The sequence below is a fragment of the Brassica rapa genome, unplaced genomic scaffold, assembly GCF_000309985.2.
Source record: "Brassica rapa cultivar Chiifu-401-42 unplaced genomic scaffold, CAAS_Brap_v3.01 Scaffold0037, whole genome shotgun sequence".
NCBI classification, from domain to species: domain Eukaryota; kingdom Viridiplantae; phylum Streptophyta; class Magnoliopsida; order Brassicales; family Brassicaceae; genus Brassica; species Brassica rapa.
Window position 1 is genome coordinate 1 of NW_022609983.1, and position 19,922 is coordinate 19,922.

General features: G+C 47.9%; 34 non-coding genes and 1 pseudogene across 34 annotated transcripts; all 35 read left to right on the forward strand.

Moving 5' to 3' along the window:
• The first annotated feature begins 872 nt into the window (after window positions 1-872).
• Window positions 873-991, forward strand: LOC117129562. Its single transcript, XR_004453194.1, has one exon. It is a non-coding gene; the product is annotated as a 5S ribosomal RNA (ribosomal RNA).
• Window positions 992-1,849: 858 nt separating this feature from the next.
• On the forward strand, window positions 1,850-1,970 carry LOC117129627. Its single transcript, XR_004453259.1, has one exon. It is a non-coding gene; the product is annotated as a 5S ribosomal RNA (ribosomal RNA).
• A 381-nt stretch (window positions 1,971-2,351) lies between these two features.
• On the forward strand, window positions 2,352-2,460 carry LOC117129635 (annotated as a pseudogene).
• An 859-nt stretch (window positions 2,461-3,319) lies between these two features.
• Window positions 3,320-3,438, forward strand: LOC117129639. The gene has a single exon (XR_004453268.1). It is a non-coding gene; the product is annotated as a 5S ribosomal RNA (ribosomal RNA).
• Window positions 3,439-4,296: 858 nt separating this feature from the next.
• On the forward strand, window positions 4,297-4,415 carry LOC117129650. The gene has a single exon (XR_004453279.1). It is a non-coding gene; the product is annotated as a 5S ribosomal RNA (ribosomal RNA).
• A 383-nt stretch (window positions 4,416-4,798) lies between these two features.
• On the forward strand, window positions 4,799-4,917 carry LOC117129661. Its single transcript, XR_004453290.1, has one exon. It is a non-coding gene; the product is annotated as a 5S ribosomal RNA (ribosomal RNA).
• Window positions 4,918-5,300: 383 nt separating this feature from the next.
• On the forward strand, window positions 5,301-5,419 carry LOC117129672. The gene has a single exon (XR_004453301.1). It is a non-coding gene; the product is annotated as a 5S ribosomal RNA (ribosomal RNA).
• Window positions 5,420-6,290: 871 nt separating this feature from the next.
• Window positions 6,291-6,409, forward strand: LOC117129568. Its single transcript, XR_004453200.1, has one exon. It is a non-coding gene; the product is annotated as a 5S ribosomal RNA (ribosomal RNA).
• Window positions 6,410-6,792: 383 nt separating this feature from the next.
• On the forward strand, window positions 6,793-6,911 carry LOC117129579. The gene has a single exon (XR_004453211.1). It is a non-coding gene; the product is annotated as a 5S ribosomal RNA (ribosomal RNA).
• A 375-nt stretch (window positions 6,912-7,286) lies between these two features.
• Window positions 7,287-7,405, forward strand: LOC117129590. Its single transcript, XR_004453222.1, has one exon. It is a non-coding gene; the product is annotated as a 5S ribosomal RNA (ribosomal RNA).
• A 375-nt stretch (window positions 7,406-7,780) lies between these two features.
• On the forward strand, window positions 7,781-7,899 carry LOC117129601. Its single transcript, XR_004453233.1, has one exon. It is a non-coding gene; the product is annotated as a 5S ribosomal RNA (ribosomal RNA).
• Window positions 7,900-8,274: 375 nt separating this feature from the next.
• On the forward strand, window positions 8,275-8,393 carry LOC117129612. The gene has a single exon (XR_004453244.1). It is a non-coding gene; the product is annotated as a 5S ribosomal RNA (ribosomal RNA).
• Window positions 8,394-8,768: 375 nt separating this feature from the next.
• On the forward strand, window positions 8,769-8,887 carry LOC117129623. Its single transcript, XR_004453255.1, has one exon. It is a non-coding gene; the product is annotated as a 5S ribosomal RNA (ribosomal RNA).
• A 374-nt stretch (window positions 8,888-9,261) lies between these two features.
• On the forward strand, window positions 9,262-9,380 carry LOC117129634. The gene has a single exon (XR_004453264.1). It is a non-coding gene; the product is annotated as a 5S ribosomal RNA (ribosomal RNA).
• A 375-nt stretch (window positions 9,381-9,755) lies between these two features.
• LOC117129636 lies at window positions 9,756-9,874 on the forward strand. Its single transcript, XR_004453265.1, has one exon. It is a non-coding gene; the product is annotated as a 5S ribosomal RNA (ribosomal RNA).
• A 374-nt stretch (window positions 9,875-10,248) lies between these two features.
• Window positions 10,249-10,367, forward strand: LOC117129637. Its single transcript, XR_004453266.1, has one exon. It is a non-coding gene; the product is annotated as a 5S ribosomal RNA (ribosomal RNA).
• A 374-nt stretch (window positions 10,368-10,741) lies between these two features.
• On the forward strand, window positions 10,742-10,860 carry LOC117129638. Its single transcript, XR_004453267.1, has one exon. It is a non-coding gene; the product is annotated as a 5S ribosomal RNA (ribosomal RNA).
• A 374-nt stretch (window positions 10,861-11,234) lies between these two features.
• Window positions 11,235-11,353, forward strand: LOC117129640. The gene has a single exon (XR_004453269.1). It is a non-coding gene; the product is annotated as a 5S ribosomal RNA (ribosomal RNA).
• A 374-nt stretch (window positions 11,354-11,727) lies between these two features.
• On the forward strand, window positions 11,728-11,846 carry LOC117129641. The gene has a single exon (XR_004453270.1). It is a non-coding gene; the product is annotated as a 5S ribosomal RNA (ribosomal RNA).
• A 375-nt stretch (window positions 11,847-12,221) lies between these two features.
• On the forward strand, window positions 12,222-12,340 carry LOC117129642. The gene has a single exon (XR_004453271.1). It is a non-coding gene; the product is annotated as a 5S ribosomal RNA (ribosomal RNA).
• Window positions 12,341-12,715: 375 nt separating this feature from the next.
• On the forward strand, window positions 12,716-12,834 carry LOC117129643. Its single transcript, XR_004453272.1, has one exon. It is a non-coding gene; the product is annotated as a 5S ribosomal RNA (ribosomal RNA).
• Window positions 12,835-13,214: 380 nt separating this feature from the next.
• Window positions 13,215-13,333, forward strand: LOC117129644. The gene has a single exon (XR_004453273.1). It is a non-coding gene; the product is annotated as a 5S ribosomal RNA (ribosomal RNA).
• A 375-nt stretch (window positions 13,334-13,708) lies between these two features.
• On the forward strand, window positions 13,709-13,827 carry LOC117129645. The gene has a single exon (XR_004453274.1). It is a non-coding gene; the product is annotated as a 5S ribosomal RNA (ribosomal RNA).
• A 374-nt stretch (window positions 13,828-14,201) lies between these two features.
• LOC117129646 lies at window positions 14,202-14,320 on the forward strand. The gene has a single exon (XR_004453275.1). It is a non-coding gene; the product is annotated as a 5S ribosomal RNA (ribosomal RNA).
• Window positions 14,321-14,694: 374 nt separating this feature from the next.
• LOC117129647 lies at window positions 14,695-14,813 on the forward strand. Its single transcript, XR_004453276.1, has one exon. It is a non-coding gene; the product is annotated as a 5S ribosomal RNA (ribosomal RNA).
• Window positions 14,814-15,188: 375 nt separating this feature from the next.
• Window positions 15,189-15,307, forward strand: LOC117129648. Its single transcript, XR_004453277.1, has one exon. It is a non-coding gene; the product is annotated as a 5S ribosomal RNA (ribosomal RNA).
• A 375-nt stretch (window positions 15,308-15,682) lies between these two features.
• Window positions 15,683-15,801, forward strand: LOC117129649. Its single transcript, XR_004453278.1, has one exon. It is a non-coding gene; the product is annotated as a 5S ribosomal RNA (ribosomal RNA).
• Window positions 15,802-16,176: 375 nt separating this feature from the next.
• LOC117129651 lies at window positions 16,177-16,295 on the forward strand. The gene has a single exon (XR_004453280.1). It is a non-coding gene; the product is annotated as a 5S ribosomal RNA (ribosomal RNA).
• Window positions 16,296-16,670: 375 nt separating this feature from the next.
• On the forward strand, window positions 16,671-16,789 carry LOC117129652. The gene has a single exon (XR_004453281.1). It is a non-coding gene; the product is annotated as a 5S ribosomal RNA (ribosomal RNA).
• Window positions 16,790-17,164: 375 nt separating this feature from the next.
• Window positions 17,165-17,283, forward strand: LOC117129653. Its single transcript, XR_004453282.1, has one exon. It is a non-coding gene; the product is annotated as a 5S ribosomal RNA (ribosomal RNA).
• Window positions 17,284-17,658: 375 nt separating this feature from the next.
• Window positions 17,659-17,777, forward strand: LOC117129654. The gene has a single exon (XR_004453283.1). It is a non-coding gene; the product is annotated as a 5S ribosomal RNA (ribosomal RNA).
• A 375-nt stretch (window positions 17,778-18,152) lies between these two features.
• LOC117129655 lies at window positions 18,153-18,271 on the forward strand. The gene has a single exon (XR_004453284.1). It is a non-coding gene; the product is annotated as a 5S ribosomal RNA (ribosomal RNA).
• Window positions 18,272-18,646: 375 nt separating this feature from the next.
• On the forward strand, window positions 18,647-18,765 carry LOC117129656. The gene has a single exon (XR_004453285.1). It is a non-coding gene; the product is annotated as a 5S ribosomal RNA (ribosomal RNA).
• A 375-nt stretch (window positions 18,766-19,140) lies between these two features.
• LOC117129657 lies at window positions 19,141-19,259 on the forward strand. The gene has a single exon (XR_004453286.1). It is a non-coding gene; the product is annotated as a 5S ribosomal RNA (ribosomal RNA).
• Window positions 19,260-19,634: 375 nt separating this feature from the next.
• On the forward strand, window positions 19,635-19,753 carry LOC117129658. The gene has a single exon (XR_004453287.1). It is a non-coding gene; the product is annotated as a 5S ribosomal RNA (ribosomal RNA).
• The last annotated feature ends 169 nt before the right edge of the window (window positions 19,754-19,922 follow it).

The following is a 19,922-nucleotide window of genomic DNA, read 5'->3' on the forward strand; positions in this document are numbered from 1 at the left end:
TGTTGCACCCCTTTTTATTTTTTAATTTTTTTAATGCATCCTAAGACGAGTCTAAACTTGGAAACCTCATAACTTTTGAACCGTGAGGAACTACGTCGCCCATAGCACCATTTCGGAAAGCCCCAGAAACCATAATGGGCGGTGAATAGGCGGCGCCAATTTTCGGGCTCAAATTCAGCCGTTTTGACCCTCAAACGGGCTGCGGAAAGTTTTGGCACGCAAAAAGATCGAAAGCGGATTCTCAGGGTGTTTTTGATGCTTTCTGAACGCCATTAACCTCGACGCACTTTTTCGCTCGAAACAAAATGGCAAGAAAATCATGTGGGTCCCACGGCCTCACACTTGGATGGCTGCGAAAAGGATATGTAGAAACGAGAGTGATGTACTGACGGGTGCGATCATACCAGCACTAATGCACCGGATCCCATCAGAACTCCGCAGTTAAGCTTGCTAGAGGATGGGTGACCTCCCGGGAAGTCCTCGTGTTGCACCCCTTTTTATTTTTTATTTTTTTTAATGCATCCTAAGACGAGTCTAAACTTGGAAACCTCATAACTTTTGAACCGTGAGGAACTACGTCGCCCATAGCACCATTTCGGAAAGCCCCAGAAACCATAATGGGCGGTGAATAGGCGGCGCCAATTTTTCGGGCTCAAATTCAGCCGTTTTGACCCTCAAACGGGCTGCGGAAAGTTTTGGCACGCAAAAAAGATCGAAAGCGGATTCTCAGGGTGTTTTTGATGCTTTCTGAACGCCATTAACCTCGACGCACTTTTTCGCTCGAAACAAATGGCAAGAAAATCATGTGGGTCCCACGGCCTCACTGGATTGGCTGCGAAAAGGATATGTAGAAACGAGAGTGATGTACTGACGGGTGCGATCATACCAGCACTAATGCACCGGATCCCATCAGAACTCCGCAGTTAAGCGTGCTTGGGCGAGAGTAGTACTAGGATGGGTGACCTCCCGGGAAGTCCTCGTGTTGCACCCCTTTTTATTTTTTAATTTTTTTTAATGCATCCTAAGACGAGTCTAAACTTGGAAACCTCATAACTTTTGAACCGTGAGGAACTACGTCGCCCATAGCACCATTTCGGAAAGCCCCAGAAACCATAATGGGCGGTGAATAGCGGCGCCAATTTTTCGGGCTCAAATTCAGCCGTTTTGACCCTCAAACGGGCTGCGGAAAGTTTTGGCACGCAAAAAAGATCGAAAGCGGATTCTCAGGGTGTTTTTGATGCTTTCTGAACGCCATTAACCTCGACGCACTTTTTCGCTCGAAACAAATGGCAAGAAAATCATGTGGGTCCCACGGCCTCACACTGGATTGGCTGCGAAAAGGATATGTAGAAACGAGAGTGATGTACTGACGGGTGCGATCATACCAGCACTAATGCACCGGATCCCATCAGAACTCCGCAGTTAAGCGTGCTAGGATGGGTGACCTCCCGGGAAGTCCTCGTGTTGCCCACCCTTTTTATTTTTTAATTTTTTTTAATGCATCCTAAGACGAGTCTAAACTTGGAAACCTCATAACTTTTGAACCGTGAGGAACTACGTCGCCCATAGCACCATTTCGGAAAGCCCCAGAAACCATAATGGGCGGTGAATAGGCGGCGCCAATTTTTCGGGCTCAAATTCAGCCGTTTTGACCCTCAAACGGGCTGCGGAAAGTTTTGGCACGCAAAAAAGATCGAAAGCGGATTCTCAGGGTGTTTTTGATGCTTTCTGAACGCCATTAACCTCGACGCACTTTTTCGCTCGAAACAAAATGGCAAGAAAATCATGTGGGTCCCACGGCCTCACAGGCTGCGAAAAGGATATGTAGAAACGAGAGTGATGTACTGACGGGTGCGATCATACCAGCACTAATGCACCGGATCCCATCAGAACTCCGCAGTTAAGCGTGCTTGGGCGCGAGAGTAGTACTAGGATGGGTGACCTCCCGGGAAGTCCTCGTGTTGCACCCCTTTTTATTTTTTAATTTTTTTAATGCATCCTAAGACGAGTCTAAACTTGGAAACCTCATAACTTTTGAACCGTGAGGAACTACGTCGCCCATAGCACCATTTCGGAAAGCCCCAGAAACCATAATGGGCTGGTGAATAGGCGGCGCCAATTTTTCGGGCTCAAATTCAGCCGTTTTGACCCTCAAACGGGCTGCGGAAAGTTTTGGCACGCAAAAAAGATCGAAAGCGGATTCTCAGGGTGTTTTTGATGCTTTCTGAACGCCATTAACCTCGACGCACTTTTTCGCTCGAAACAATTGGCAAGAAAATCATGTGGGTCCCACGGCCTCACACTTGGATGGCTGCGAAAAGGATATGTAGAAACGAGAGTGATGTACTGACGGGTGCGATCATACCAGCACTAATGCACCGGATCCCATCAGAACTCCGCAGTTAAGCTTAGAGAGTACTAGGATGGGTGACCTCCCGGGAAGTCCTCGTGTTGCACCCCTTTTTATTTTTTAATTTTTTTTAATGCATCCTAAGACGAGTCTAAACTTGGAAACCTCATAACTTTTGAACCGTGAGGAACTACGTCGCCCATAGCACCATTTCGGAAAGCCCCAGAAACCATAATGGGCGGTGAATAGGCGGCGCCAATTTTTCGGGCTCAAATTCAGCCGTTTTGACCCTCAAACGGGCTGCGGAAAGTTTTGGCACGCAAAAAAGATCGAAAGCGGATTCTCAGGGTGTTTTTGATGCTTTCTGAACGCCATTAACCTCGACGCACTTTTTCGCTCGAAACAAAATGGCAAGAAAATCATGTGGGTCCCACGGCCTCACTTGGATTGCTGCGAAAAGGATATGTAGAAACGAGAGTGATGTACTGACGGGTGCGATCATACCAGCACTAATGCACCGGATCCCATCAGAACTCCGCAGTTAAGCGTGTAGGATGGGTGACCTCCCGGGAAGTCCTCGTGTTGCACCCCTTTTTATTTTTTAATTTTTTTTAATGCATCCTAAGACGAGTCTAAACTTGGAAACCTCATAACTTTTGAACCGTGAGGAACTACGTCGCCCATAGCACCATTTCGGAAAGCCCCAGAAACCATAATGGGCGGTGAATAGGCGGCGCCAATTTTTCGGGCTCAAATTCAGCCGTTTTGACCCTCAAACGGGCTGCGGAAAGTTTTGGCACGCAAAAAAGATCGAAAGCGGATTCTCAGGGTGTTTTTGATGCTTTCTGAACGCCATTAACCTCGACGCACTTTTTCGCTCGAAACAAAATGGCAAGAAAATCATGTGGGTCCCACGGCCTCACAGGCGGCTGCGAAAAGGATATGTAGAAACGAGAGTGATGTACTGACGGGTGCGATCATACCAGCACTAATGCACCGGATCCCATCAGAACTCCGCAGTTAAGCGTGCTTGGGCGAGAGTAGTACTAGGATGGGTGACCTCCCGGGAAGTCCTCGTGTTGCACCCCTTTTTATTTTTTAATTTTTTTAATGCATCCTAAGACGAGTCTAAACTTGGAAACCTCATAACTTTTGAACCGTGAGGAACTACGTCGCCCATAGCACCATTTCGGAAAGCCCCAGAAACCATAATGGGCGGTGAATAGGCGGCGCCAATTTTTCGGGCTCAAATTCAGCCGTTTTGACCCTCAAACGGGCTGCGGAAAGTTTTGGCACGCAAAAAAGATCGAAAGCGGATTCTCAGGGTGTTTTTGATGCTTTCTGAACGCCATTAACCTCGACGCACTTTTTCGCTCGAAACAAATGGCAAGAAAATCATGTGGGTCCCACGGCCTCACACAGGCTGCGAAAAGGATATGTAGAAACGAGAGTGATGTACTGACGGGTGCGATCATACCAGCACTAATGCACCGGATCCCATCAGAACTCCGCAGTTAAGCGTAGTAGGATGGGTGACCTCCCGGGAAGTCCTCGTGTTGCACCCCTTTTATTTTTTAATTTTTTTAATGCATCCTAAGACGAGTCTAAACTTGGAAACCTCATAACTTTTGAACCGTGAGGAACTACGTCGCCCATAGCACCATTTCGGAAAGCCCCAGAAACCATAATGGGCGGTGAATAGGCGGCGCCAATTTTTCGGGCTCAAATTCAGCCGTTTTGACCCTCAAACGGGCTGCGGAAAGTTTTGGCACGCAAAAAAGATCGAAAGCGGATTCTCAGGGTGTTTTTGATGCTTTCTGAACGCCATTAACCTCGACGCACTTTTTCGCTCGAAACAAAATGGCAAGAAAATCATGTGGGTCCCACGGCCTCACACTTGGATTGGCTGCGAAAAGGATATGTAGAAACGAGAGTGATGTACTGACGGGTGCGATCATACCAGCACTAATGCACCGGATCCCATCAGAACTCCGCAGTTAAGCGTGCTTGGGCGAGAGTAGTACTAGGATGGGTGACCTCCCGGGAAGTCCTCGTGTTGCACCCCTTTTTATTTTTTAATTTTTTTTAATGCATCCTAAGACGAGTCTAAACTTGGAAACCTCATAACTTTTGAACCGTGAGGAACTACGTCGCCCATAGCACCATTTCGGAAAGCCCCAGAAACCATAATGGGCGGTGAATAGGCGGCGCCAATTTTTCGGGCTCAAATTCAGCCGTTTTGACCCTCAAACGGGCTGCGGAAAGTTTTGGCACGCAAAAAAGATCGAAAGCGGATTCTCAGGGTGTTTTTGATGCTTTCTGAACGCCATTAACCTCGACGCACTTTTTCGCTCGAAACAAAATGGCAAGAAAATCATGTGGGTCCCACGGCCTCACACTTGGATTGGCTGCAAAAAGGATATGTAGAAACGAGAGTGATATACTGACGGGTGCGATCATACCAGCACTAATGCACCGGATCCCATCAGAACTCCGCAGTTAAGCGTGCTTGGGCGAGAGTAGTACTAGGATGGGTGACCTCCCGGGAAGTCCTCGTGTTGCACCCCTTTTTATTTTTTAATTTTTTTTAATGCATCCTAAGACGAGTCTAAACTTGGAAACCTCATAACTTTTGAACCGTGAGGAACTACGTCGCCCATAGCACCATTTCGGAAAGCCCCAGAAACCATAATGGGCGGTGAATAGGCGGCGCCAATTTTTCGGGCTCAAATTCAGCCGTTTTGACCCTCAAACGGGCTGCGGAAAGTTTTGGCACGCAAAAAAGATCGAAAGCGGATTCTCAGGGTGTTTTTGATGCTTTCTGAACGCCATTAACCTCGACGCACTTTTTCGCTCGAAACAAAATGGCAAGAAAATCATGTGGGTCCCACGGCCTCACACTTGGATTGGCTGCGAAAAGGATATGTAGAAACGAGAGTGATGTACTGACGGGTGCGATCATACCAGCACTAATGCACCGGATCCCATCAGAACTCCGCAGTTAAGCGTGCTTGGGCGAGAGTAGTACTAGGATGGGTGACCTCCCGGGAAGTCCTCGTGTTGCACCCCTTTTTATTTTTTAATTTTTTTTAATGCATCCTAAGACGAGTCTAAACTTGGAAACCTCATAACTTTTGAACCGTGAGGAACTACGTCGCCCATAGCACCATTTCGGAAAGCCCCAGAAACCATAATGGGCGGTGAATAGGCGGCGCCAATTTTTCGGGCTCAAATTCAGCCGTTTTGACCCTCAAACGGGCTGCGGAAAGTTTTGGCACGCAAAAAAGATCGAAAGCGGATTCTCAGGGTGTTTTTGATGCTTTCTGAACGCCATTAACCTCGACGCACTTTTTCGCTCGAAACAAAATGGCAAGAAAATCATGTGGGTCCCACGGCCTCACACTTGGATTGGCTGCGAAAAGGATATGTAGAAGCGAGAGTGATGTACTGACGGGTGCGATCATACCAGCACTAATGCACCGGATCCCATCAGAACTCCGCAGTTAAGCGTGCTAGAGTAGTGGGTGACCTCCCGGGAAGTCCTCGTGTTGCACCCCTTTTTATTTTTTAATTTTTTTTAATGCATCCTAAGACGAGTCTAAACTTGGAAACCTCATAACTTTTGAACCGTGAGGAACTACGTCGCCCATAGCACCATTTCGGAAAGCCCCAGAAACCATAATGGGCGGTGAATAGGCGGCGCCAATTTTTCGGGCTCAAATTCAGCCGTTTTGACCCTCAAACGGGCTGCGGAAAGTTTTGGCACGCAAAAAAGATCGAAAGCGGATTCTCAGGGTGTTTTTGATGCTTTCTGAACGCCATTAACCTCGACGCACTTTTTCGCTCGAAACAAAATGGCAAGAAAATCATGTGGGTCCCACGGCCTCACACTTGGATTGGCTGCGAAAAGGATATGTAGAAACGAGAGTGATGTACTGACGGGTGCGATCATACCAGCACTAATGCACCGGATCCCATCAGAACTCCGCAGTTAAGCGTGCTTGGGCGAGAGTAGTACTAGGATGGGTGACCTCCCGGGAAGTCCTCGTGTTGCACCCCTTTTTATTTTTTAATTTTTTTTAATGCATCCTAAGACGAGTCTAAACTTGGAAACCTCATAACTTTTGAACCGTGAGGAACTACGTCGCCCATAGCACCATTTCGGAAAGCCCCAGAAACCATAATGGGCGGTGAATAGGCGGCGCCAATTTTTCGGGCTCAAATTCAGCCGTTTTGACCCTCAAACGGGCTGCGGAAAGTTTTGGCACGCAAAAAAGATCGAAAGCGGATTCTCAGGGTGTTTTTGATGCTTTCTGAACGCCATTAACCTCGACGCACTTTTTCGCTCGAAACAAAATGGCAAGAAAATCATGTGGGTCCCACGGCCTCACACTTGGATTGGCTGCGAAAAGGATATGTAGAAACGAGAGTGATGTACTGACGGGTGCGATCATACCAGCACTAATGCACCGGATCCCATCAGAACTCCGCAGTTAAGCGTGCTTGGGCGAGAGTAGTACTAGGATGGGTGACCTCCCGGGAAGTCCTCGTGTTGCACCCCTTTTTATTTTTTAATTTTTTTTAATGCATCCTAAGACGAGTCTAAACTTGGAAACCTCATAACTTTTGAACCGTGAGGAACTACGTCGCCCATAGCACCATTTCGGAAAGCCCCAGAAACCATAATGGGCGGTGAATAGGCGGCGCCAATTTTTCGGGCTCAAATTCAGCCGTTTTGACCCTCAAACGGGCTGCGGAAAGTTTTGGCACGCAAAAAAGATCGAAAGCGGATTCTCAGGGTGTTTTTGATGCTTTCTGAACGCCATTAACCTCGACGCACTTTTTCGCTCGAAACAAATTGGCAAGAAAATCATGTGGGTCCCACGGCCTCACAGGCTGCGAAAAGGATATGTAGAAACGAGAGTGATGTACTGACGGGTGCGATCATACCAGCACTAATGCACCGGATCCCATCAGAACTCCGCAGTTAAGCGTGCTTGGGCGAGAGTAGTACTAGGATGGGTGACCTCCCGGGAAGTCCTCGTGTTGCACCCCTTTTTATTTTTTAATTTTTTTTAATGCATCCTAAGACGAGTCTAAACTTGGAAACCTCATAACTTTTGAACCGTGAGGAACTACGTCGCCCATAGCACCATTTCGGAAAGCCCCAGAAACCATAATGGGCGGTGAATAGGCGGCGCCAATTTTTCGGGCTCAAATTCAGCCGTTTTGACCCTCAAACGGGCTGCGGAAAGTTTTGGCACGCAAAAAAGATCGAAAGCGGATTCTCAGGGTGTTTTTGATGCTTTCTGAACGCCATTAACCTCGACGCACTTTTTCGCTCGAAACAAAATGGCAAGAAAATCATGTGGGTCCCACGGCCTCACAGGCTGCGAAAAGGATATGTAGAAACGAGAGTGATGTACTGACGGGTGCGATCATACCAGCACTAATGCACCGGATCCCATCAGAACTCCGCAGTTAAGCGTGCTTGGGCGAGAGTAGTACTAGGATGGGTGACCTCCCGGGAAGTCCTCGTGTTGCACCCCTTTTTATTTTTTAATTTTTTTTAATGCATCCTAAGACGAGTCTAAACTTGGAAACCTCATAACTTTTGAACCGTGAGGAACTACGTCGCCCATAGCACCATTTCGGAAAGCCCCAGAAACCATAATGGGCGGTGAATAGGCGGCGCCAATTTTTCGGGCTCAAATTCAGCCGTTTTGACCCTCAAACGGGCTGCGGAAAGTTTTGGCACGCAAAAAAGATCGAAAGCGGATTCTCAGGGTGTTTTTGATGCTTTCTGAACGCCATTAACCTCGACGCACTTTTTCGCTCGAAACAAATTGGCAAGAAAATCATGTGGGTCCCACGGCCTCACAGGCTGCGAAAAGGATATGTAGAAACGAGAGTGATGTACTGACGGGTGCGATCATACCAGCACTAATGCACCGGATCCCATCAGAACTCCGCAGTTAAGCGTGCTTGGGCGAGAGTAGTACTAGGATGGGTGACCTCCCGGGAAGTCCTCGTGTTGCACCCCTTTTTATTTTTTAATTTTTTTTAATGCATCCTAAGACGAGTCTAAACTTGGAAACCTCATAACTTTTGAACCGTGAGGAACTACGTCGCCCATAGCACCATTTCGGAAAGCCCCAGAAACCATAATGGGCGGTGAATAGGCGGCGCCAATTTTTCGGGCTCAAATTCAGCCGTTTTGACCCTCAAACGGGCTGCGGAAAGTTTTGGCACGCAAAAAAGATCGAAAGCGGATTCTCAGGGTGTTTTTGATGCTTTCTGAACGCCATTAACCTCGACGCACTTTTTCGCTCGAAACAAAATGGCAAGAAAATCATGTGGGTCCCACGGCCTCACAGGCTGCGAAAAGGATATGTAGAAACGAGAGTGATGTACTGACGGGTGCGATCATACCAGCACTAATGCACCGGATCCCATCAGAACTCCGCAGTTAAGCGTGCTTGGGCGAGAGTAGTACTAGGATGGGTGACCTCCCGGGAAGTCCTCGTGTTGCACCCCTTTTTATTTTTTAATTTTTTTTAATGCATCCTAAGACGAGTCTAAACTTGGAAACCTCATAACTTTTGAACCGTGAGGAACTACGTCGCCCATAGCACCATTTCGGAAAGCCCCAGAAACCATAATGGGCGGTGAATAGGCGGCGCCAATTTTTCGGGCTCAAATTCAGCCGTTTTGACCCTCAAACGGGCTGCGGAAAGTTTTGGCACGCAAAAAAGATCGAAAGCGGATTCTCAGGGTGTTTTTGATGCTTTCTGAACGCCATTAACCTCGACGCACTTTTTCGCTCGAAACAAATGGCAAGAAAATCATGTGGGTCCCACGGCCTCACAGGCTGCGAAAAGGATATGTAGAAACGAGAGTGATGTACTGACGGGTGCGATCATACCAGCACTAATGCACCGGATCCCATCAGAACTCCGCAGTTAAGCGTGCTTGGGCGAGAGTAGTACTAGGATGGGTGACCTCCCGGGAAGTCCTCGTGTTGCACCCCTTTTTATTTTTTAATTTTTTTTAATGCATCCTAAGACGAGTCTAAACTTGGAAACCTCATAACTTTTGAACCGTGAGGAACTACGTCGCCCATAGCACCATTTCGGAAAGCCCCAGAAACCATAATGGGCGGTGAATAGGCGGCGCCAATTTTTCGGGCTCAAATTCAGCCGTTTTGACCCTCAAACGGGCTGCGGAAAGTTTTGGCACGCAAAAAAGATCGAAAGCGGATTCTCAGGGTGTTTTTGATGCTTTCTGAACGCCATTAACCTCGACGCACTTTTTCGCTCGAAACAAAATGGCAAGAAAATCATGTGGGTCCCACGGCCTCACAGGCTGCGAAAAGGATATGTAGAAACGAGAGTGATGTACTGACGGGTGCGATCATACCAGCACTAATGCACCGGATCCCATCAGAACTCCGCAGTTAAGCGTGCTTGGGCGAGAGTAGTACTAGGATGGGTGACCTCCCGGGAAGTCCTCGTGTTGCACCCCTTTTTATTTTTTAATTTTTTTTAATGCATCCTAAGACGAGTCTAAACTTGGAAACCTCATAACTTTTGAACCGTGAGGAACTACGTCGCCCATAGCACCATTTCGGAAAGCCCCAGAAACCATAATGGGCGGTGAATAGGCGGCGCCAATTTTTCGGGCTCAAATTCAGCCGTTTTGACCCTCAAACGGGCTGCGGAAAGTTTTGGCACGCAAAAAAGATCGAAAGCGGATTCTCAGGGTGTTTTTGATGCTTTCTGAACGCCATTAACCTCGACGCACTTTTTCGCTCGAAACAAATGGCAAGAAAATCATGTGGGTCCCACGGCCTCACAGGCTGCGAAAAGGATATGTAGAAACGAGAGTGATGTACTGACGGGTGCGATCATACCAGCACTAATGCACCGGATCCCATCAGAACTCCGCAGTTAAGCGTGCTTGGGCGAGAGTAGTACTAGGATGGGTGACCTCCCGGGAAGTCCTCGTGTTGCACCCCTTTTTATTTTTTAATTTTTTTTAATGCATCCTAAGACGAGTCTAAACTTGGAAACCTCATAACTTTTGAACCGTGAGGAACTACGTCGCCCATAGCACCATTTCGGAAAGCCCCAGAAACCATAATGGGCGGTGAATAGGCGGCGCCAATTTTTCGGGCTCAAATTCAGCCGTTTTGACCCTCAAACGGGCTGCGGAAAGTTTTGGCACGCAAAAAAGATCGAAAGCGGATTCTCAGGGTGTTTTTGATGCTTTCTGAACGCCATTAACCTCGACGCACTTTTTCGCTCGAAACAAATGGCAAGAAAATCATGTGGGTCCCACGGCCTCACAGGCTGCGAAAAGGATATGTAGAAACGAGAGTGATGTACTGACGGGTGCGATCATACCAGCACTAATGCACCGGATCCCATCAGAACTCCGCAGTTAAGCGTGCTTGGGCGAGAGTAGTACTAGGATGGGTGACCTCCCGGGAAGTCCTCGTGTTGCACCCCTTTTTATTTTTTAATTTTTTTTAATGCATCCTAAGACGAGTCTAAACTTGGAAACCTCATAACTTTTGAACCGTGAGGAACTACGTCGCCCATAGCACCATTTCGGAAAGCCCCAGAAACCATAATGGGCGGTGAATAGGCGGCGCCAATTTTTCGGGCTCAAATTCAGCCGTTTTGACCCTCAAACGGGCTGCGGAAAGTTTTGGCACGCAAAAAAGATCGAAAGCGGATTCTCAGGGTGTTTTTGATGCTTTCTGAACGCCATTAACCTCGACGCACTTTTTCGCTCGAAACAAATGGCAAGAAAATCATGTGGGTCCCACGGCCTCACAGGCTGCGAAAAGGATATGTAGAAACGAGAGTGATGTACTGACGGGTGCGATCATACCAGCACTAATGCACCGGATCCCATCAGAACTCCGCAGTTAAGCGTGCTTGGGCGAGAGTAGTACTAGGATGGGTGACCTCCCGGGAAGTCCTCGTGTTGCACCCCTTTTTATTTTTTAATTTTTTTTAATGCATCCTAAGACGAGTCTAAACTTGGAAACCTCATAACTTTTGAACCGTGAGGAACTACGTCGCCCATAGCACCATTTCGGAAAGCCCCAGAAACCATAATGGGCGGTGAATAGGCGGCGCCAATTTTTCGGGCTCAAATTCAGCCGTTTTGACCCTCAAACGGGCTGCGGAAAGTTTTGGCACGCAAAAAAGATCGAAAGCGGATTCTCAGGGTGTTTTTGATGCTTTCTGAACGCCATTAACCTCGACGCACTTTTTCGCTCGAAACAAATGGCAAGAAAATCATGTGGGTCCCACGGCCTCACAGGCTGCGAAAAGGATATGTAGAAACGAGAGTGATGTACTGACGGGTGCGATCATACCAGCACTAATGCACCGGATCCCATCAGAACTCCGCAGTTAAGCGTGCTTGGGCGAGAGTAGTACTAGGATGGGTGACCTCCCGGGAAGTCCTCGTGTTGCACCCCTTTTTATTTTTTAATTTTTTTTAATGCATCCTAAGACGAGTCTAAACTTGGAAACCTCATAACTTTTGAACCGTGAGGAACTACGTCGCCCATAGCACCATTTCGGAAAGCCCCAGAAACCATAATGGGCGGTGAATAGGCGGCGCCAATTTTTCGGGCTCAAATTCAGCCGTTTTGACCCTCAAACGGGCTGCGGAAAGTTTTGGCACGCAAAAAAGATCGAAAGCGGATTCTCAGGGTGTTTTTGATGCTTTCTGAACGCCATTAACCTCGACGCACTTTTTCGCTCGAAACAAATTGGCAAGAAAATCATGTGGGTCCCACGGCCTCACAGGCTGCGAAAAGGATATGTAGAAACGAGAGTGATGTACTGACGGGTGCGATCATACCAGCACTAATGCACCGGATCCCATCAGAACTCCGCAGTTAAGCGTGCTTGGGCGAGAGTAGTACTAGGATGGGTGACCTCCCGGGAAGTCCTCGTGTTGCACCCCTTTTTATTTTTTAATTTTTTTTAATGCATCCTAAGACGAGTCTAAACTTGGAAACCTCATAACTTTTGAACCGTGAGGAACTACGTCGCCCATAGCACCATTTCGGAAAGCCCCAGAAACCATAATGGGCGGTGAATAGGCGGCGCCAATTTTTCGGGCTCAAATTCAGCCGTTTTGACCCTCAAACGGGCTGCGGAAAGTTTTGGCACGCAAAAAAGATCGAAAGCGGATTCTCAGGGTGTTTTTGATGCTTTCTGAACGCCATTAACCTCGACGCACTTTTTCGCTCGAAACAAAATGGCAAGAAAATCATGTGGGTCCCACGGCCTCACAGGCTGCGAAAAGGATATGTAGAAACGAGAGTGATGTACTGACGGGTGCGATCATACCAGCACTAATGCACCGGATCCCATCAGAACTCCGCAGTTAAGCGTGCTTGGGCGAGAGTAGTACTAGGATGGGTGACCTCCCGGGAAGTCCTCGTGTTGCACCCCTTTTTATTTTTTAATTTTTTTTAATGCATCCTAAGACGAGTCTAAACTTGGAAACCTCATAACTTTTGAACCGTGAGGAACTACGTCGCCCATAGCACCATTTCGGAAAGCCCCAGAAACCATAATGGGCGGTGAATAGGCGGCGCCAATTTTTCGGGCTCAAATTCAGCCGTTTTGACCCTCAAACGGGCTGCGGAAAGTTTTGGCACGCAAAAAAGATCGAAAGCGGATTCTCAGGGTGTTTTTGATGCTTTCTGAACGCCATTAACCTCGACGCACTTTTTCGCTCGAAACAAATTGGCAAGAAAATCATGTGGGTCCCACGGCCTCACAGGATTGGCTGCGAAAAGGATATGTAGAAACGAGAGTGATGTACTGACGGGTGCGATCATACCAGCACTAATGCACCGGATCCCATCAGAACTCCGCAGTTAAGCGTGCTTGGGCGAGAGTAGTACTAGGATGGGTGACCTCCCGGGAAGTCCTCGTGTTGCACCCCTTTTTATTTTTTAATTTTTTTTAATGCATCCTAAGACGAGTCTAAACTTGGAAACCTCATAACTTTTGAACCGTGAGGAACTACGTCGCCCATAGCACCATTTCGGAAAGCCCCAGAAACCATAATGGGCGGTGAATAGGCGGCGCCAATTTTTCGGGCTCAAATTCAGCCGTTTTGACCCTCAAACGGGCTGCGGAAAGTTTTGGCACGCAAAAAAGATCGAAAGCGGATTCTCAGGGTGTTTTTGATGCTTTCTGAACGCCATTAACCTCGACGCACTTTTTCGCTCGAAACAAAATGGCAAGAAAATCATGTGGGTCCCACGGCCTCACAGGCTGCGAAAAGGATATGTAGAAACGAGAGTGATGTACTGACGGGTGCGATCATACCAGCACTAATGCACCGGATCCCATCAGAACTCCGCAGTTAAGCGTGCTTGGGCGAGAGTAGTACTAGGATGGGTGACCTCCCGGGAAGTCCTCGTGTTGCACCCCTTTTTATTTTTTAATTTTTTTTAATGCATCCTAAGACGAGTCTAAACTTGGAAACCTCATAACTTTTGAACCGTGAGGAACTACGTCGCCCATAGCACCATTTCGGAAAGCCCCAGAAACCATAATGGGCGGTGAATAGGCGGCGCCAATTTTTCGGGCTCAAATTCAGCCGTTTTGACCCTCAAACGGGCTGCGGAAAGTTTTGGCACGCAAAAAAGATCGAAAGCGGATTCTCAGGGTGTTTTTGATGCTTTCTGAACGCCATTAACCTCGACGCACTTTTTCGCTCGAAACAAATGGCAAGAAAATCATGTGGGTCCCACGGCCTCACAGGCTGCGAAAAGGATATGTAGAAACGAGAGTGATGTACTGACGGGTGCGATCATACCAGCACTAATGCACCGGATCCCATCAGAACTCCGCAGTTAAGCGTGCTTGGGCGAGAGTAGTACTAGGATGGGTGACCTCCCGGGAAGTCCTCGTGTTGCACCCCTTTTTATTTTTTAATTTTTTTTAATGCATCCTAAGACGAGTCTAAACTTGGAAACCTCATAACTTTTGAACCGTGAGGAACTACGTCGCCCATAGCACCATTTCGGAAAGCCCCAGAAACCATAATGGGCGGTGAATAGGCGGCGCCAATTTTTCGGGCTCAAATTCAGCCGTTTTGACCCTCAAACGGGCTGCGGAAAGTTTTGGCACGCAAAAAAGATCGAAAGCGGATTCTCAGGGTGTTTTTGATGCTTTCTGAACGCCATTAACCTCGACGCACTTTTTCGCTCGAAACAAATGGCAAGAAAATCATGTGGGTCCCACGGCCTCACAGGCTGCGAAAAGGATATGTAGAAACGAGAGTGATGTACTGACGGGTGCGATCATACCAGCACTAATGCACCGGATCCCATCAGAACTCCGCAGTTAAGCGTGCTTGGGCGAGAGTAGTACTAGGATGGGTGACCTCCCGGGAAGTCCTCGTGTTGCACCCCTTTTTATTTTTTAATTTTTTTTAATGCATCCTAAGACGAGTCTAAACTTGGAAACCTCATAACTTTTGAACCGTGAGGAACTACGTCGCCCATAGCACCATTTCGGAAAGCCCCAGAAACCATAATGGGCGGTGAATAGGCGGCGCCAATTTTTCGGGCTCAAATTCAGCCGTTTTGACCCTCAAACGGGCTGCGGAAAGTTTTGGCACGCAAAAAAGATCGAAAGCGGATTCTCAGGGTGTTTTTGATGCTTTCTGAACGCCATTAACCTCGACGCACTTTTTCGCTCGAAACAAATTGGCAAGAAAATCATGTGGGTCCCACGGCCTCACAGGCTGCGAAAAGGATATGTAGAAACGAGAGTGATGTACTGACGGGTGCGATCATACCAGCACTAATGCACCGGATCCCATCAGAACTCCGCAGTTAAGCGTGCTTGGGCGAGAGTAGTACTAGGATGGGTGACCTCCCGGGAAGTCCTCGTGTTGCACCCCTTTTTATTTTTTAATTTTTTTTAATGCATCCTAAGACGAGTCTAAACTTGGAAACCTCATAACTTTTGAACCGTGAGGAACTACGTCGCCCATAGCACCATTTCGGAAAGCCCCAGAAACCATAATGGGCGGTGAATAGGCGGCGCCAATTTTTCGGGCTCAAATTCAGCCGTTTTGACCCTCAAACGGGCTGCGGAAAGTTTTGGCACGCAAAAAAGATCGAAAGCGGATTCTCAGGGTGTTTTTGATGCTTTCTGAACGCCATTAACCTCGACGCACTTTTTCGCTCGAAACAAATTGGCAAGAAAATCATGTGGGTCCCACGGCCTCACAGGCTGCGAAAAGGATATGTAGAAACGAGAGTGATGTACTGACGGGTGCGATCATACCAGCACTAATGCACCGGATCCCATCAGAACTCCGCAGTTAAGCGTGCTTGGGCGAGAGTAGTACTAGGATGGGTGACCTCCCGGGAAGTCCTCGTGTTGCACCCCTTTTTATTTTTTAATTTTTTTTAATGCATCCTAAGACGAGTCTAAACTTGGAAACCTCATAACTTTTGAACCGTGAGGAACTACGTCGCCCATAGCACCATTTCGGAAAGCCCCAGAAACCATAATGGGCGGTGAATAGGCGGCGCCAATTTTTCGGGCTCAAATTCAGCCGTTTTGACCCTCAAACGGGCTGCGGAAAGTTTTGGCACGCAAAAAAGATCGAAAGCGGATTCTCAGGGTGTTTTTGATGCTTTCTGAACGCCATTAACCTCGACGCACTTTTTCGCTCGAAACAAATTGGCAAGAAAATCATGTGGGTCCCACGGCCTCACAGGCTGCGAAAAGGATATGTAGAAACGAGAGTGATGTACTGACGGGTGCGATCATACCAGCACTAATGCACCGGATCCCATCAGAACTCCGCAGTTAAGCGTGCTTGGGCGAGAGTAGTACTAGGATGGGTGACCTCCCGGGAAGTCCTCGTGTTGCACCCCTTTTTATTTTTTAATTTTTTTTAATGCATCCTAAGACGAGTCTAAACTTGGAAACCTCATAACTTTTGAACCGTGAGGAACTACGTCGCCCATAGCACCATTTCGGAAAGCCCCAGAAACCATAATGGGCGGTGAATAGGCGGCGCCAATTTTTCGGGCTCAAATTCAGCCGTTTTGACCCTCAAACGGGCTGCGGAAAGTTTTGGCACGCAAAAAAGATCGAAAGCGGATTCTCAGGGTGTTTTTGATGCTTTCTGAACGCCATTAACCTCGACGCACTTTTTCGCTCGAAACAAATTGGCAAGAAAATCATGTGGGTCCCACGGCCTCACAGGCTGCGAAAAGGATATGTAGAAACGAGAGTGATGTACTGACGGGTGCGATCATACCAGCACTAATGCACCGGATCCCATCAGAACTCCGCAGTTAAGCGTGCTTGGGCGAGAGTAGTACTAGGATGGGTGACCTCCCGGGAAGTCCTCGTGTTGCACCCCTTTTTATTTTTTAATTTTTTTTAATGCATCCTAAGACGAGTCTAAACTTGGAAACCTCATAACTTTTGAACCGTGAGGAACTACGTCGCCCATAGCACCATTTCGGAAAGCCCCAGAAACCATAATGGGCGGTGAATAGGCGGCGCCAATTTTTCGGGCTCAAATTCAGCCGTTTTGACCCTCAAACGGGCTGCGGAAAGTTTTGGCACGCAAAAAAGATCGAAAGCGGATTCTCAGGGTGTTTTTGATGCTTTCTGAACGCCATTAACCTCGACGCACTTTTTCGCTCGAAACAAATTGGCAAGAAAATCATGTGGGTCCCACGGCCTCACAGGCTGCGAAAAGGATATGTAGAAACGAGAGTGATGTACTGACGGGTGCGATCATACCAGCACTAATGCACCGGATCCCATCAGAACTCCGCAGTTAAGCGTGCTTGGGCGAGAGTAGTACTAGGATGGGTGACCTCCCGGGAAGTCCTCGTGTTGCACCCCTTTTTATTTTTTAATTTTTTTTAATGCATCCTAAGACGAGTCTAAACTTGGAAACCTCATAACTTTTGAACCGTGAGGAACTACGTCGCCCATAGCACCATTTCGGAAAGCCCCAGAAACCATAATGGGCGGTGAATAGGCGGCGCCAATTTTTCGGGCTCAAATTCAGCCGTTTTGACCCTCAAACGGGCTGCGGAAAGTTTTGGCACGCAAAAAAGATCGAAAGCGGATTCTCAGGGTGTTTTTGATGCTTTCTGAACGCCATTAACCTCGACGCACTTTTTCGCTCGAAACAAATTGGCAAGAAAATCATGTGGGTCCCACGGCCTCACAGGCTGCGAAAAGGATATGTAGAAACGAGAGTGATGTACTGACGGGTGCGATCATACCAGCACTAATGCACCGGATCCCATCAGAACTCCGCAGTTAAGCGTGCTTGGGCGAGAGTAGTACTAGGATGGGTGACCTCCCGGGAAGTCCTCGTGTTGCACCCCTTTTTATTTTTTAATTTTTTTTAATGCATCCTAAGACGAGTCTAAACTTGGAAACCTCATAACTTTTGAACCGTGAGGAACTACGTCGCCCATAGCACCATTTCGGAAAGCCCCAGAAACCATAATGGGCGGTGAATAGGCGGCGCCAATTTTTCGGGCTCAAATTCAGCCGTTTTGACCCTCAAACGGGCTGCGGAAAGTTTTGGCACGCAAAAAAGATCGAAAGCGGATTCTCAGGGTGTTTTTGATGCTTTCTGAACGCCATTAACCTCGACGCACTTTTTCGCTCGAAACAAATTGGCAAGAAAATCATGTGGGTCCCACGGCCTCACAGGCTGCGAAAAGGATATGTAGAAACGAGAGTGATGTACTGACGGGTGCGATCATACCAGCACTAATGCACCGGATCCCATCAGAACTCCGCAGTTAAGCGTGCTTGGGCGAGAGTAGTACTAGGATGGGTGACCTCCCGGGAAGTCCTCGTGTTGCACCCCTTTTTATTTTTTAATTTTTTTTAATGCATCCTAAGACGAGTCTAAACTTGGAAACCTCATAACTTTTGAACCGTGAGGAACTACGTCGCCCATAGCACCATTTCGGAAAGCCCCAGAAACCATAATGGGCGGTGAATAGGCGGCGCCAATTTTTCGGGCTCAAATTCAGCCGTTTTGACCCTCAAACGGGCTGCGGAAAGTTTTGGCACGCAAAAAAGATCGAAAGCGGATTCTCAGGGTGTTTTTGATGCTTTCTGAACGCCATTAACCTCGACGCACTTTTTCGCTCGAAACAAATTGGCAAGAAAATCATGTGGGTCCCACGGCCTCACAGGCTGCGAAAAGGATATGTAGAAACGAGAGTGATGTACTGACGGGTGCGATCATACCAGCACTAATGCACCGGATCCCATCAGAACTCCGCAGTTAAGCGTGCTTGGGCGAGAGTAGTACTAGGATGGGTGACCTCCCGGGAAGTCCTCGTGTTGCACCCCTTTTTATTTTTTAATTTTTTTTAATGCATCCTAAGACGAGTCTAAACTTGGAAACCTCATAACTTTTGAACCGTGAGGAACTACGTCGCCCATAGCACCATTTCGGAAAGCCCCAGAAACCATAATGGGCGGTGAATAGGCGGCGCCAATTTTTCGGGCTCAAATTCAGCCGTTTTGACCCTCAAACGGGCTGCGGAAAGTTTTGGCACGCAAAAAAGATCGAAAGCGGATTCTCAGGGTGTTTTTGATGCTTTCTGAACGCCATTAACCTCGACGCACTTTTTCGCTCGAAACAAATTGGCAAGAAAATCATGTGGGTCCCACGGCCTCACAGGCTGCGAAAAGGATATGTAGAAACGAGAGTGATGTACTGACGGGTGCGATCATACCAGCACTAATGCACCGGATCCCATCAGAACTCCGCAGTTAAGCGTGCTTGGGCGAGAGTAGTACTAGGATGGGTGACCTCCCGGGAAGTCCTCGTGTTGCACCCCTTTTTATTTTTTAATTTTTTTTAATGCATCCTAAGACGAGTCTAAACTTGGAAACCTCATAACTTTTGAACCGTGAGGAACTACGTCGCCCATAGCACCATTTCGGAAAGCCCCAGAAACCATAATGGGCGGTGAATAGGCGGCGCCAATTTTTCGGGCTCAAATTCAGCCGTTTTGACCCTCAAACGGGCTGCGGAAAGTTTTGGCACGCAAAAAAGATCGAAAGCGGATTCTCAGGGTGTTTTTGATGCTTTCTGAACGCCATTAACCTCGACGCACTTTTTCGCTCGAAACAAATTGGCAAGAAAATCATGTGGGTCCCACGGCCTCACAGGCTGCGAAAAGGATATGTAGAAACGAGAGTGATGTACTGACGGGTGCGATCATACCAGCACTAATGCACCGGATCCCATCAGAACTCCGCAGTTAAGCGTGCTTGGGCGAGAGTAGTACTAGGATGGGTGACCTCCCGGGAAGTCCTCGTGTTGCACCCCTTTTTATTTTTTAATTTTTTTTAATGCATCCTAAGACGAGTCTAAACTTGGAAACCTCATAACTTTTGAACCGTGAGGAACTACGTCGCCCATAGCACCATTTCGGAAAGCCCCAGAAACCATAATGGGCGGTGAATAGGCGGCGCCAATTTTTCGGGCTCAAATTCAG